The sequence below is a fragment of the Astyanax mexicanus genome, chromosome 4 (genome assembly GCF_023375975.1).
Source record: "Astyanax mexicanus isolate ESR-SI-001 chromosome 4, AstMex3_surface, whole genome shotgun sequence".
NCBI lineage: Eukaryota > Metazoa > Chordata > Actinopteri > Characiformes > Acestrorhamphidae > Astyanax > Astyanax mexicanus.
The window spans coordinates 46,659,217-46,675,706 of record NC_064411.1 but is presented as its reverse complement, the minus strand read 5'-3'; positions in this window follow the sequence as shown (position 1 = coordinate 46,675,706).

Below are 16,490 nucleotides of genomic sequence, written 5' to 3'. Positions count from 1 at the left end.
ATAGTAAGGAGTAAGCAGCAAGGAGTGGTTTTATAAAACAGAACCGTGTATATGGTCTAGACCAGGGATCACATATTTGCAGACTGCGGTCCGGACCCAACTACTGAGAAGGATTTAAATCTGACAGTGTTCATTTAAAGCAATGGAACTTTTCTTGTCTTTACGGTATTGTGCGCTCTGCGCCACAGTGAACTTCCAATCACGTGTGGTGTAAAATCTTTAAATGCTCTCCTCTGCCAATCAAATTTGTGGCAGACCGCTGATCTGGCTAGTGAATTGGGACGCGGCCGCAAAAAAAACGCCTTTATAAAGAGAAAAACGAAAACGGGCGGAAACTAAAGACACGCCAAGCGCGAGAGAGAGAGAGAGAGAGAGAGAGAGAGAGAGAGAGAGGGGAGAAAGCGAGACGCGTGTGATTGGGGAAGAGCGGAGGGGGAATGGGTAAGGGAGCGGTGTGTGTGTGTGTGTGTGTGGAGGAGATGAGGTGGAGAGAGAGAGAGAGTAACAGAAACACAGTGAGACAGACATGTACAGAGCAAAGAGAGAAAGAAGGAGAGAGAGGGGAGAAAATCAAAGAAAAAAGATGGGGAAATGAAAATAAAGACAGAAATAAAGAGAGGAGAGAGAGAATGAGAAAGACAGAGAAAAAGAGATGGGGTAACGAGAGACAGAGGAAACAAAGACTAAACAAAAGAGAGAATTAGAAGAAGAAACAGAGAACAGAGTGAGAAGGACAAAGAGAAATACACAAAGACTGAGATAGAGAAGAGAGAGATGGAGAGAAAAGAAGAGAGATGACATCTGTGAGGTATTTGGCAGCTCCTCCACTTTTCTTTCTATAAAACTAACTTATAAATCTGATAAAACTGTAACAGCTCACAACTAGCACAATCACAATTAAGAGAGAAGCAAATCCAATTACCTCCTCCTGCTCAGAGAGAGAGAGAGAGATAGAGAGATGTAAATAAGATGCTTTCCTCTGGTTAGATGCCTCAGCTTGTCTCTCAGGCGTTTGTGAGGATGATCAAAGCTATAAATAGTGATAGCAGGATGACGGACAGCTGTGTGAAGCTGTGTTAGAAACGTCTCTCAGTTTAACCTCTCTGGTGAACACACAGAATCTGCTTTAGTTTCATGCTTAAACACCAGCTCATATTGCTTTCATCTCGCTTTTTGTCTTATCCGGGCAGAAGCAGCGCTTCTGTTGCCAATGGCAACCGTAAAAGCACGTTCTTCCCGCCATCTGACAGCGCAGCGGGAGCGCTGTACAGCACAGGGCGGGAGAGAAGGCCAGTACAGTTCAGCTTCGAGATCTGTACGCGGAGATCAGAACCTGGACCAGAAGATTGCTGTGGAACGATGGAGTTTGGTGATGGAGTGGTAGTGGTTTGGCAAATTGTCATTTGTTTGCTAACAGCTTCTCCTGTGTTTCATGAACATTCAAGAAGTAGAATTCACTTTTGAGCCACCATAGAAGGACGCATTTTTCACATGCTTTTCTGGACAAGCTGAGAGATATGTAACAGTCACTTAAAGTTACGCAGTTCTCACAAGCGTTTTTCTACTCCCTTCACCAAGTTTGCAACACCAGTTTGCAACACACCAGCACATCAAATGATATTTGATATTTCTATTACTTATCTTTATAATAATACTGCACAGCTGAGAAACTACTGTTCTGCCTCTTGCAGTGTCAAACTTACATTTTTGATTTGTGTGTCCTTAATCTGCCGCTTATCTGTAATTGGTTAATTGGTTTGAAGCTGACCAATGGATATGCAGGAAATCTCTAAGGACGTACCAATGGATATACTGTGGATTGACCTCAAAATGCAACTTTAAAACATATTAAAAAGTACCTTTTGTGAGGCAAAGAATCAGGTGCTGGGGTGTGATTAAAATCCCAACTATGATTTATAGCCTTGTCACATATGATCTTGTGATAAGGTGCAATCGAAAAAACAAACTCTGCAGATTCAGGAAATGTTTAAGCCATATTTTTCCTTAGTATAATGTTTCTATTTATTTTTTTAATTACAATAGAAACATTAAAAGGGACATATTAATCAAACCTGCATAGAACTACTCTGGCACCACCCTGCACCCGTCAACTCCCCACCAGAGTCTCACCACCTAGATCTGCTGAAGATCCACTGTTTTGTTCATTTTGGTTGAGCACCTCAGACAGTACACAGCAGGACTAGCCAGAAGACTTCGTCAGACGGAGGGATCTGTATTTACTGTCTGTGGCAAGTCAGCAGATGAGGGAAATGTAAGTATTTTCAAATAATGAGTTTTGTGTTTCTATCGCAGTTAAGCATGAACTAGCTTTTTTTTGTTTTGCTATTTTGCACAAGCTTACCAACACTAACGCCTGGTAAACACTCAACCAGTGGCGCAAAAAGGGGGTATGCAGCCTATGCAACGCATAGGGGCGCTGCACTAGAGGGGGCGCCAAATCCAAGCCCCAAATAAATTTGCGGAGCGCGGTGGGAAAGTAATGAGAGGACGCTGATGATTTTAAAACGTGCCCCCGCCCGATGATTTTAAATCGCATCTCCAATTACATTTGCATACACCCCAAAAAGTATGTAGTTGCACCCCTGCACTCAACCTAAACATGGCTTTGCCAGAAACAGCTCATTTGCGTTTCTTAGGACCATCGTTTTATCATAGTTCTCACCCACCACAGTTGAGTCATTTACCCCTCTTCCCCAAGGTGCTTCCAGTGGGGTATTTTGTCTAGTCCTGTATTTTGTACACGTATAAAGCCCTGTCTGTGAGCGTTTCCCAGAATACACGTAAGGAAAAAAGACAACGTGAACCTGAAAGTCATCTCTGCTATTTCACCCTCTGTTAAATACCCACTGTCTGATCCAATTAGACCAGTGATTAAGTGCCCAGGAGGGAATTTTAATAATGATGACCAACAAGGAAGCCGCTGCGGTTGGTCGATCATTGCTCCTGCTGGTATGGCTGCAGCATCATTAAAATGACTAACAGTGAGTGTTCGGCTTTAGCACCTCAAATTACAATCAGAAAGTGTTCTGTAAAGCAGGGCTGTGCAGATGTGGTTGCTTGGGTACCAACACAAAGAGCTGGAACGGAAAGTGAAATGATGCTGAGAGTTCCAGTGTTAAAAAGTGAAAGATCTTCTCAATACAAATCAGAAAAACAGCAATGAAGAGCTATGGCTACAGCTGTGCAGTGCAGTGGGAATTAATCAATGCAAAGGTCAAAGGTGTCAAAAGTATTCACATTAATTACTCAAGTAGAAGTATAGATACTAGGGGTTAAAATACTTCTCTAGGTGTTGAACTCACTGTTTTTACTCAAGTAAAAGTTTAAAAGTAACACTTTCAAAACTACTTAAAGTAGATCAAGTTGAAAAATGTCATAAAGGACAAAAATGTAGGGCGTGTCACAGGAGCCTATAGAGCACTTCCCCCCCCTCCCAAAAACACATTTTTCTAAAAGCCATAATGACTATACTGCTATATTAGATGTTAATGTTGATATATTTGGGATGTACTAGGCTCCCTGTCTCAGCTGCATATATACCCATTGAAAATGAATGTATGTAGAGATTTATTCAGATATGGGATTTATTGAATGATGAGAAGCTGGAATGAAAACAAGCTGAAATTAAATAGGAGTAACGAGGCTATTTTAAAAATGTAAGGAGTAGAAAAGTCAGATAATTGTGTGAAAATGTAAGGAGCAGAAGTAAAAAGTCGTCTGAAAAATAATTACTCCAGTAAAGTATAGATAACCAACATTTTTACTTAAAGGTAAGGTAACAAAGTATTTGTACTGCATTACTCAACACTTTTGTCAAAGATCCAGAGCAGGACAGCATTGTGCCAGGCAGCAGGAAGCATGGTACAAGACAGTAGTAGCAGTGTATCTCAATACATGGAAAATATACACTAAAAGAAAAGATGTTGGAAAGGATTGTGTCAAACACTTCTGAGTTTACAAAGCGAGAGGAGATCCTAAACCAGAGGTAGACAGGCACCGGCACCCAACTGCAAATGGACTTCTGCTATGGGGGAGATGGGAATGGAAGAAGAGTAAGAAGAGGTTTACATAAATCATCCGGTAGGTTCCATCTCACAACCACTTAGCTACCACATGGAATAGCATAGCAACCACCTATTGCAGAAACACCATAGCGACTGGATGAGCACTTTTCTAGTTTTCTTGTTCTGCATTACAATCTGAGAGCTGACAGTAGCGTTACATCTTGAGACGGCAACAGCAGGACGCAATCAGCATGAGAGAGGGAGCACTCTGAGGAAAGTTTGAACACGTCTGAAGTTAAAGGAATAAACACATTTAAAGCAGAGAAAGTAGAGAAGAAGAGTAGAACGAAGAGCCTTTGAAGCGTGAAATCATGACATCTGTAAGCTATTCCCTCCCACGATGCCTCTGTTTCTGCATCCTCCTCTAGACTATTCTCATCTATTCTCTCACTCTCTCTCTGGTTGACTGCTGAGCAGGAGAACTGTTGCTCTGAGTGAGAGTTGGTGCACACAGTAGGCCATTAGAGCGGTTATAACACCTCATGCCTATTATGCTCATTATTGCCCCTGCTCCCCTCCGGCTAGAGCGAGCGCCTCAACGTGCCGGCGTCCCTCAGCGAAATGGTTCGAGTGTCATAAACTGGAAATTATAGCCACTCTTCATTGTAACGGAGAGCGGCCCTCTGAACATTTACATGCATAATGACCTCCAACAGACGCCATTTCCTTTTGGGAAAAAAAAAAAGCTGCCTGAGAAACATTGTGACAGGGCCAGGCAGGTTGTTTATTTTCATGTGACACAACCTGCAATAGTTTAACAACAATTACAATGTTTTTACTAAAAGTGTTACGTGTTTTCATTTTTTTTTTTATAACTTTTTCTATCAAATTTTACATTTTACATTTTTACAGACTAGGGTTATTAAAAGTATGTAGGAAGAATAAATAAATGACACTTAAAGCAACGTGTAGCATTTTCATATTGAAATACCAGGTTTAAAGTCATTGTGAGGTGCCACTATAATAGGCCTATAATAAGTTAACAGAAAACGTTATAAAAACGATTGGCAATGTTTTGAAAAGGTCCCGAAAGTAACATGAACGTGCTGAAAATGTGTGATGTAATCATGGTTTGCATAACTTTATTTGAACATTTTCCACATAACATTACCAGCTACACAAAAACTAATGTTAAAAGTAACGTTCCCAAAACTATACATTTAAAACATTGACACAGTTGATATTGCAGCGATGATACAAGAACATTTAAAAATGTTACATAAAAATGTTTCAAACCATAAATTCCACTTTCCAAACTGAGCAGAAGCCCAGGATCAAGAAACACCTATTCTAATTAATGCTGCTTTAAATTGGATGCAACTGGGAATTTGAGTGCCTTGATCACACATTTTCGCTGTTTATCTCTTTATCTTATGTCCCACAGTTATTGACATTGTTCTAACACATTCTATATTTTGTCTGGTCAGTTTGTTTAAGGTGTGATTTTTTGGACACAGCTTTTAGATATGTGCATTTGTTCAACCACTACAGTTGGTTTTATTCCCAGGCCCCCCAAATAGAATCACATTATTTTTTTTAATTTTTACATGAGCACATCTACTACACTCCTGGTTGACCGATACACACTGTTTCAGATAGAAGGGCATGCTTTTGGAAACAAATTCACTGTTGTCTTGAGCCATACCTGGCAACACTATTGCAACTACCTTGCAACATTGCTACAGTAATCCCCTAGCAACACCAGAGCAACCACCTATGACATTATGGTGACCACATAGCAACCACTTAGAAACATAATAGCAACCACCTGTGACACCATAACAATCACCAAACAACGACCACCCAGCAACACAATACCAACAACTAGTTACAACCTTTCTGAATTTCACTTTTCTAGTATAAATGCTAAAAAGCCTACATCTCAATCCGTCTTAAATTCTTCACTTCAAATCCACTAAGGAGGTGTCCAAATACTTATAGATCTGGCTTTAATTAGCGATTGAGCTAAATTGCTAATTCAGCATTTTGAAAAGAAAGCTTTAGCTGGTGAAATGTGATATTCTGTTTTTCTCTGGTTCACCTTGCTGAGCTTGACTTGCACAAACTCACACAAATACAAATACGCACACACACACATTCAAGTACACACACAAACGCAAGGGTATGAGAGTGTCTGTGAGCTGAATGAATCAATGGCGACTGAAGCGCCATTTTGTTTCCCTAATCGACTTTGGCGCTGGGGTCGCGATACCTGCCATTAGCGGAGCGAGGGCTTCCTCTCTGATATTTAACACGTTATTGACCCGCAAGAATTTAGACAAAGAGAGAGAGAGTATTGATCACACTCGTCTCTCCTGGAGAGCCGGCAGAACTGCTGCGTTTTAAACTACAGTGCTTCCCCTACGTGGCGTGACATTTGGTAGGATTGATTGCGGCGAAGGACGGAGAAGGAGATGTTTATTAAGATGGTATTATAACCGAAGGCCTCAGGAGCTGAGCAGATCTTCTGGGGGGAAAAAAACAATGGGGTTTTAATCATCTACAACATGCAGCACAACCTCATTGCGCAGGGCCCCGCACTGTCAATCAATCGGCAATCAGAGGCACGGTGTATCCTGGATACCAATCTGCTGTAACATATGCCACTTCTGTTGTTGACAGGACTTCGTCGACTTGGAGAAGATACTGCCAGACTGAGATGTTGTTTTTGAAGCGCGTCCACGATCCGAGCCACGCAGGGTTTGATCACTGCATGTGGGCGCCGTGAATCTAGCTCCAGCACTCACCCTCAGCTGCCAATACGCCTAGGCCAACAACTCATGCTCTGTTTCTTGGGGACACCCAGACAGTTCAGTTTTTTTTTATGTACTCATAAACTCATTACTATGATCCTTGACCTGAACCTAACTTTTTAATTGGTTTAAGAGCGTTAACACAAAGAAATACATTTGCAAAACAATATATACTGGTAAAATTGTATTCCTGGATCCCCAGTTTTTTTTTTTTAGAAAGTCAATCAGCCGGTTGACTTGGTCAGTTATGGTTATTTTAGGCAAGAACTAACAAGTATAACATATAATACAATAGAACTGGTATGTAATCAAATGTATGGTGTTCAGAAATTCAATATACAATAATGCTGTTAAAAATCCTTATAGTGATGTAAATCACAATAAATAAAGATCCTAAATTAGTTCAAGCTCCTTAAAGTTTTTTGGATCTTTGGATCTTGGCTTGGTTGCATTTATTTTTTTCTAGACTATGAGGGAGTTTGGTTTAAGGGTTCACTGTTGAACCCTACCTCACTCTACCTCCAGCCTCACTCTACCTCCAGCCTAATTATGTCATGTGAGCAAAGTGTGCAGCATAAATATCTCTCTTTGTTGATGCATATATTATAATGCAGTTTGGGTTTGCTGTTATTTTTGTAGCTCATATTGTGTTATTGATAAAAATGTGATTTGTCTTGGAGTCCCAATGGACAAGTAAGTCTATTTCTCCAATACTTTCAGTGTAGTTTGAAGTAAATGTCTGAAAAGCTGCATCACGTCCGATACACTAATGTTTTCAGATTATGATACTTTTTGTGACACTGACAGTATTTATATCTGCACACACTCTACTCAATGAAGGGAAATAAGCAAAACAGCCAAAAATTTGTTTCATTGAGGTTTTATTACAGCAACTAAACATGAAATTGGTTCACTGTGCGGTTGCTTTGTCTCAAGACAATGCTGTAACTCTACCTATTCTCGATTTGAGTTTCACAGTTTATGAAATTGATCTTCCTGCCCCCCAGATTAAGTGAATTTTTGATTGGTTTCTACTATTAAGATAAACAGCCTGTCTTTATATGCGGGAAAATCAGTGTCTGTGTGGTTTAGTTTTTTTTGTTATAAATAAAGGGCCTAAACCTAGGTCCTGAACTTAGGTCATCAAGTCAAGAACCTGGATTCTAAGTTCATTTAGTGGACTGGGTCATTATTGAGCTCTCATCAACTGTGGTCAAAGAACCGTGAGCCTCCATGACATCAGAGACCTGTTCAAGGTGCTAAAAGTAGGCAGGCAGTGATCCAAACCTGTGTTTTGGACAGTCCCAACCATATGGCCCACAGACCTCATTACCTAATGAGGCCAGCTGGACTGGGCTCTCATTTATTTATTCTCTCTGGTTCTGCCAAGGAAGCGATGTCAGGGTATGGTCACAAGTTTGGAAGAACTTTCCCCATCCTCTGCTACTGTTGAGCCCTTGAGAAAGGTTCTTGACTGCATGGATGGATGGGTCAAAGGTTACATTCTGTTTCTCTATCTTGATGGTAAATATACAGGCATGACTTCTGCACTACATTTTACTACAATTTTTCACTCTGGTAACTCTGGCCACACCATGGACACACCCTCAGCTATGGACACACTCTCAGACTTGCTGATGCCTAGAACACTATTTTTATAGTTCTACCCTATTTTGCACTAGTAGTTCATTCACTAGTTCATTCATCTACTGTTTACGTATCTTTTGCACTGCTAAATTTAAATTATTATATAACTGTGTATTTGCACTTTCTGTATGGCTGACATCAGTTATCCTCACTTTATGCACATCAACTGGTGTCACTGTCTTACTGCACTACCTCCATTCTGCATTACACACACACTAAAGACTGTACTTTTACACTATACATTCTGTTTTTTATTTGATTGTATTTATATGTATCTTTATATCTTTATATTTTATATTTTTCATTTTGTAACTTTGTGTATTATACCTGCTGCTGGATGTCTAGAATTTCCCCTCGGGGATCAATAAAGTATCTATCTATCTATCTATCTATCTATCTATCTATCTATCTATCTATCTATCTATCTATCTATCTATCTATCTATCTATCTATCTATCTATCTATCTATCAATTTACCCTTTTCAATTAAGTATTTGATTGCAGCTGACATCTGGTTTGGTAATTGGTTAATAAATGGTTAGACTTGCATTTTTAAGCTTATAGATAAAGCGCCATTACTGACGGAGAACTATGAGTATCAGGATCCCCCACTAGCTGCATTATATACTTGGATAATGCATGCTGACTATTGTGGTGCAAGAACAATGAAACTAAAGGATATAGAATATTGTGTAACACTAGAAATAACATAATAAACACTAGTTGTAGGCCGGCATGTCAACCGTGTGACTGTGGAGCTTTACACAGAAAAGCTTTTAGGACATTCAGCCATTATTAGCTGGAATTAGCTTTCACTTTAAATTCTGTGTAGGCCACTTTCATAACGCTCTATCCATCTATTTGTTGAAATGTATTTGCTATTATGGTCGAAAAGAGACTTTTTTCATAGTACTACAAACATAACAAGATCAGTTTGCCTTCAGCTGCCAATCTACATCCAAGACGCCATCAAACCAAATCAGACGAAGGCAGGAAAAAGCATATATTATACCTGATATAAGTATAAGAACAAAGGCAAGATGTTAGTGAGCGATGCAAGTGAGAATGATGATGTACACGAATAGATTTAGGCACTTTAGAAGCAAATATTTTTTACTTAATTTTCAGAAACAGGGAGCAGGAGTGGGTATTAACATAAAACAATGCAGTTATGATTAAAAAATTACAATAACAACAGGATTCTGGGCACCAACCTGAACAAGATCATCAAATAACTCTAATAAACCTAAATGGGCCATTTTCACAGCATGAGAAACAAGAAGCTCATAATTAAACAATTAATTTGATTGTGTTTTGCACTTAGCGTTTGTGTTTAGCCAAAAGTGCACTTTTTGTCCTTATAAGTTACATTTGTAATAAACTACATCAAGCTAAGAAGGAATAAAGGAAACTATGTTGAGAACTATGTGGTTTTAAGTCCTAATCTTGGAGAAGCTAAGTAAAGTTGGAATATAAATGGTATTTGTCACATTATGTAAAACTGTATTTGCCTTCAAAAATTGAGAAAGGAAAGTTTGGGTCATGGAAGTGACATTTGTTTAATCTGTTGACAGGTTGATGGTCGTCCCTCAACAGAAACACATCCAGCTTAACCAAAAAAGCTGTAAAAAAAAATGGCAAACTCAAAACCCTAAACTTCTTACATAACAGTGTAAATCTGCATAAACCCAGCCGACAAGAGAAAGCCCTGGTCATCTTAAAGAAAAAGTATAATGTTACTGAGACTTCAGGAAAATATGGTGTTGTTGATACTGGAGAGCAGATCATCACCTCCAAACTCTTCTAGTCATGATAACTCAGGTTTATTATAAAACACAGGCCTTGTGATTCTGGCTTTTCATGTGACAATGTTCACAAAAAGTTTGTGGACCTCAAACATGGCCCACAATATAATTACACCTTGGGAACAAATAGGAATCTATGCTAGACTAAAAGCTAATGCTAGGTGACAGGCTTTTACTGTGATTTCTTCCTAGTGTCTGTTTACATGACCAAACTGAAGCCAAACACACATGGGAGCAGAGAGAGAATCAGCTTTTTGATGCACTAGTAAGACTCTAAAAAGCAAATCCAGGAGAAGTCAGAAGGGGCAAGGCTAAAAGCTAACCAATCAGCTACAACCTCTCCAACTTGCTAACACTACAAAAGGACAGCAACACTATCTGTTAAGACTCTAGAAAAATGAAAATATTTTAGGTACAGTTTTAAACCTAGTAAAATTAGCCCTCTGTAGACCATTTTTCACCCCACCCCAAATCATATCTGAATGACCTGAAATAAAAGTTTCAGATTGATCTGATCTGGACCATCGCAGATCCCTTCAAACATGTACAGGTAGGGGTGGAGCCAACCTTATAGTGGTGGAAAGGATACAGCTGAAAATGCATCAGCATCTGACAAAAAAAGAATGTTGTTAGGTGTTTGTAGAAGAATGAAAACACAGTAATGAAATAGATAAGATAAAGACACAGAATATATAAAGGAGTAGGGAAGTAGCAGCAACATGAAGTCCAAAGTGCAAATTGCTATAGCAGCATGGATGATTGTGAATGGATATCAGTAACATGAAAAGTGATAAAGTGTCTCAGTGCGGGTAAAGTGACAGTGTTGTTTTAATATGCATTGTCCTTGTAAATTGTCGGTGCAGTATGTGTTTGCTAAGTGGAGTTTGACAGTCTTACAGCTTCTGGAATGAAGCTGTTTCTAAGTCTGGCTGTTTTGCACTTGATGCTCCGCAGCCTCCGGCCTGAGGGGAGCAAGACAAAAAGTGCGTGTGCTGGGTGGGTGGGATCCTTACTGATGCAGGTGGCCCTTTTCCTGCATCTGGAGGTGTAGATGTCCGTGGTGCTGGGGAGGCTGACTCCAACAATCCTCTGTGCAGCCTTCACCACCCTCTGCAGAGCTTTCCTGTCTGCAGCAGAGCAGCTTCCATGCCACATGTTGATGCTGGAGCACACAAGTAAGTAGAGCATGTTTTCTGGAATACTTACTATTTATATGTCAAAGAACAACTTAAAATACTCAATAAATGCAGCCGTTGGCACTATTTAGCCCAGCTAGTTTTCTTGTGTTCTGTGATCTTAACTTTGAGCTCAGCCTTTCCTCTGAAACTTGCCTCTGTTTTTTCCTGTGGTTTTTGATCTTAGACTGTGGACTGAGAGTTAGTCCCAATAAACTGTCTGCAATTGCCTCAAGGCTCTGAATAAAAGTCACTGTTTCTGTTTTATCCCCCAGCGTCTCATATCTAATCTCCACGGGTTAGCTGACAACCCCTGCTCCGCTGCTCCACCTCCCATTTCATTCTGACTTTTAGATTTCCAGCTCATTTTTCAGCTCCCACCCTCCCAGCAGGTGTCGCGTCCCTTATTGTTCTGCCATCACACAACCACACAACCACACACACACACACACACACGCTCAGCCCGAGTCCGCAAATCAGATTTTAGCTGTGCCGCTATGTGTCTTGCATTATTAGCCCTGAGAAATACCACGTGCAAACTGTGGCCAATTAGAGAGGGGATGAATCAGAGAGAACATGACCCCCCCCTCCACCAGTCGCCTCCTACAACCCCCACCCCCCAACCCCCCGCTGTGGACGGGCACGCGCTGTGCGCTCAGATTTCTCACCATGTTACTGTGGGCACGGCACATAAAGCCAGAGAGGACACAGAGTGATGACAGGGGAACAAATGTGAGGCTTTACTGGTTTTGTTTAACTTCAGGAACTCTGAATGAGGGGATGTGAGCTCAGCAACCAGTGCAGACCTACGGTGCTTATATTGGGCAAAGTATGCCAAAATGTGTGCCCAGAGCTATATGGGCCTAATGCAGCTCATAAATTACCCTTATAACTGGCGTATAATGGCTTCTGCAACTGTGGGATAGGCTGTTATCTATACATTTTAATCCATACTGTATCTGTACATTTTGCTTTTGACTAATTTTATAGACAATTGTGTGTTATATACTCTTATAAATCACAAAAGCGGGTCTAGAGAACAAAATTGTGTGGTTTCTTGTGACACATTGGTGTGTTACAAGTGTACAAACTGTGAAAGATGAAAATGCCCATAGAATTAAATTAGTGCAAAATTAAAACATTTCTTTGAAAGGAAATTGTTAACATTACATTTTACAGTAGCATTTTACACTTATTATATGTTCTGGTAACATTTTAACCTTTACAATGAATAACCATACAGGTATATCAACCTTTCAAAAAAAACCCCAAAAATTACTTTTTTCTCCCAACAGGTTGATATTATGGTTACTCTACTAAGGGCTAATTAGGTAAAGTTTTGAAATGCTTCCAGATAGCAAGAAGAATTAACATGAGCTTTGAGGTAATCCAGCTTTGGCTAAGACTCAGACATAGAGTATTGGGCCAATTGTGGTATATTGGGCAACTGGTTTGTTGGCACAAACAACTTGGGTTGATTCCCATATTGCACCTGGCAATCAGGGTGTTGACACAAGTGGCTTGGCAACCAGGGTGTTCACATGAGTGGCTTGGGCCCAGTCCCATATTATTCTCAGCAATCGGGCTGTGGGCACAGGAAGCTTGGGAAGATTCCCATAATATACCCTGCAACCGGGGTGTTGAAACAAACAACTAGGTCCAAATCCAACATTATACTTGGAGACCTGAGCTAATTGTCATATTATACTCACACATCGATGTGAGTCGAGCATCTGGGCTGGACCCAGGCCAATAAAACTCAGACACCGTGTGTGATGTTCAGTCTCAAAATGGCCCAAGTGATTTTAACTATCTGCACCCATAGTTTACAGCTTTTGTTAACACATCCCAATTCCTGTAATTGTTTTTTTCTTTAATGAAGTTACATTACAGATATAAACAGCGCCTCGTTCTGCAAACCCGTCCGCAAGGGTGTTTTCCATTCTACCATGACGGGAAACTACAATTAGCTGAAAGAAAACATTAATTTATTTGACGGGAAGGGGAACGATTTGGGGTAATTGTCTCAGCAGGCCTGACTACCTGACTGTGTTTGCAGTACTGTCTTTCTCTCTCTCTGTCTGTCTCTCTCGCTCTGTCTGTCTCTCTCTCTCGCTCTCTTGTTACGCCCTGTCCCCTTGCCATGCTCTGGCTGCCATTCTCTCCCGATGTCGGGATGCGGATCCACTTCTGCAGCTGTTTGAGTGATTAAAAGCCCCCCTTGCAACAAGCTACATGTGGGCTTCAAAATACAGCAAGCCTGTTTCATGTCATCAGCGGGAGCCGCTGCGTTTGAGGAGCTTGCTAACGGAGCACATGGCGGCCGGCGTTAAAGCCGAGCTCAGTCACATGTGTGAGTCTCTGCGGGAGTGCTGTAGCTCTCAGTTTGAGCCACCCTGCCTGCTGACAGCTGCCCAACAGTGCCAGAATCAAGCTTTAATCTGAGGGTATCCGTGCTTCCGGATGGATATGGTGCTGTGTGGATTTAGAGCTTGGGTGAGAAAACTAAATTAGTTTAGAGAAATTTGTTTTTTTTACAACTTTCTAACAGATGGGGGTCTGAAACTAGTTGGTGTGAAATTTTAGAGAAACTCACAGTCAGAGGCAGAACTGTTTTCAACAAGCTTTTAGCCTAGAAAGTATTTTAAACAATAATTAGTAAAGAAAAGTTTCATACAGATCCTGTTTACACCTGGTCATTTGACTAGTTTTCTCTGGGATTTGTTTTCAAGCACTTCCCTCAGGTAGAGCTGATTAATGCCTGGTTCAAGTTCATTTTTAAACTGTAGATGGATAAATAAAACTGAAATAAAGTGTTTAGCATCACTTATTACACTCAGGTTAGTATCAGTTTATTACCACTACACACATACTGGCGGTTTTTCAGCTGAAAGATACGAGCTGTACAGGACTAGGATGGTAACATTAGCTGAGCGGTATGTAACTTAGCAATGAGAGTAAAAGAAGTAAGAAAAAAAACTATACTGTAAACTATAAAAGCAAAAGTAAAAGTTTTGGGACACCTGATCATCCCGAAAGCCCAAAAGTATTGGATGGAGCACCATTATTTCATAGAACATAGTTCCACTGCTCCACAGCTCAATGCTGGGAGGCTTTTTACCCCTCTAACCAATAATAGCCTACAGAGATTAGACAATGCCTGTGTACATGTGCATTTGCACATATGTGTCAGCAAAGGGAGCATCTTAAAGAAACTGAACGGATTCATTAGAAGGGGTGTCCACAAACATGTGGACATATAGTGTAAGTGTAGTAAATCTAAACTCAAATCTGAAATGTATATTGGAAAATATACAGAACCAATAGTGGATGCCAATAATTGTATACATTGTGAGTTGTTATCTTGTGAGTAAGGCGAAGTGAATTATGGGAGTTTTGAGTAAGTACTGATATGGGTTGCCAGGTGGATGGGACATTTCATTTTAGAAGGTGTGCAGACATTCAGCATTTCTCGATCCACAGTTATCGCTTTTCCACCAGCATTGAACCGGGACCATTTTAGTTTGAGAAAAATATAATTTTGAACCAGTTCGCTGTCCTAGGTTCCAGAACAATATTTCTCCCAAATATTGTCAATTAGAGCATTTATTTGCAGAAAATGAGAAATAGCTGAAATAAAAAAAATACAGAGCTTTCAGATCTGAACTTTTAAGAGTTCAGAAATCAAGATTTGGTGGAATAACCCTGGTTTTTAATCACAGTTTTCATGCATCATGGCATGTTCTCCTCCACCAGTCTTACACACTGCTTTTGAATATACATTCATGCCACTCCTGGTGCAAAAATTTAAGCAGTTCAGCTTGGTTTAATCTTCATCTTAATTACATTCCAGAGGTTGTGAGGTTAAATTCAAAGAAATTCCAAAATGTTAAGTGGTCTCTTATTTTTTTTCCAGAGCTGTAGGTTTAAAAACTTTACATATTTTTAAACAATGTTCTATATTTTATATTCTATATCCAACTCTTAATTAAAATGATACAGGAAAATCTATAGTTTTTTCTTCAGTGTTTTGGACATGAGTATCATGTTCTCCTCTGTGATTATGCTGAGGATTTTCTCACAGTTGCTCGCTGCTTCATGTGCCAATTGCTGTTGTACTTTCCTTGTATGATTTCCTGTATCACGCTGTTCAAATTACATTAAAGCCTAAACTCCCAGTGGAACAGCAGTGATAGCAGTAGCTGAGGGCTTGTCACCCAAGCCACTGGCACATGGAGCACCACTGTGTAATTTCCTCCCCGGCGCTCGGGCGGATTGAAAACACACTGACACAAAACCGCAGTCGTCTCTTTGTCTTGAAGGGAGGAATGAAAATGTTCACTTTGTTAAAACGTTCACTGAGAGGATGAAATGCTTCCCACCTCCTCCTCTACCGATGCAGGTACCTCATTAAACTCTCCCCGGCTCTGCACTTCTTAGAACAACCGAGACCTAGTCATAAAAAAGAGAGAGAGAGAGAGAAGGAACAAGAGTGTATAATGACAAGTTGTGGTTGACAGCCATGACTGTGGTGTATTGTGTTCAATAGAGTGATTTGAACCGATTTGAATCATTACTCCACTTAGTCTGTCATTACAAAAAGAAAAAAAAAAATCCCTTTAACTCCGTTCCTCAGACTCACGCCAAGGAACAGTCTCTGCAGTCTGGTTAGTGTGACACTGGACGACATATTCCTGAAATGCTATGAGCAAAGTAAATAGAGCAAAAGGAGATTTCTGAAAGGAACAAAATTCTGACAGAACTGCTGCGCTATAAACTGTCATGAATACACTTTAAAATATCATAGCTTAAATATTTATTACCCAGAGATGTATGGACCTATCACAGTCTCAAAACAAATATTACGAAGATTAAGACCAATTGCATTCAAGAGGAGGTCTTAGAACATGAAAATGTGGTAATTAGGAACAAGATTAGATTAGAATCAATCACAATCAGAGTCTCAGAACTGATAACATTGTAGTGATACTGACCAATTATCACACTGTTATTACGTGGATGGTT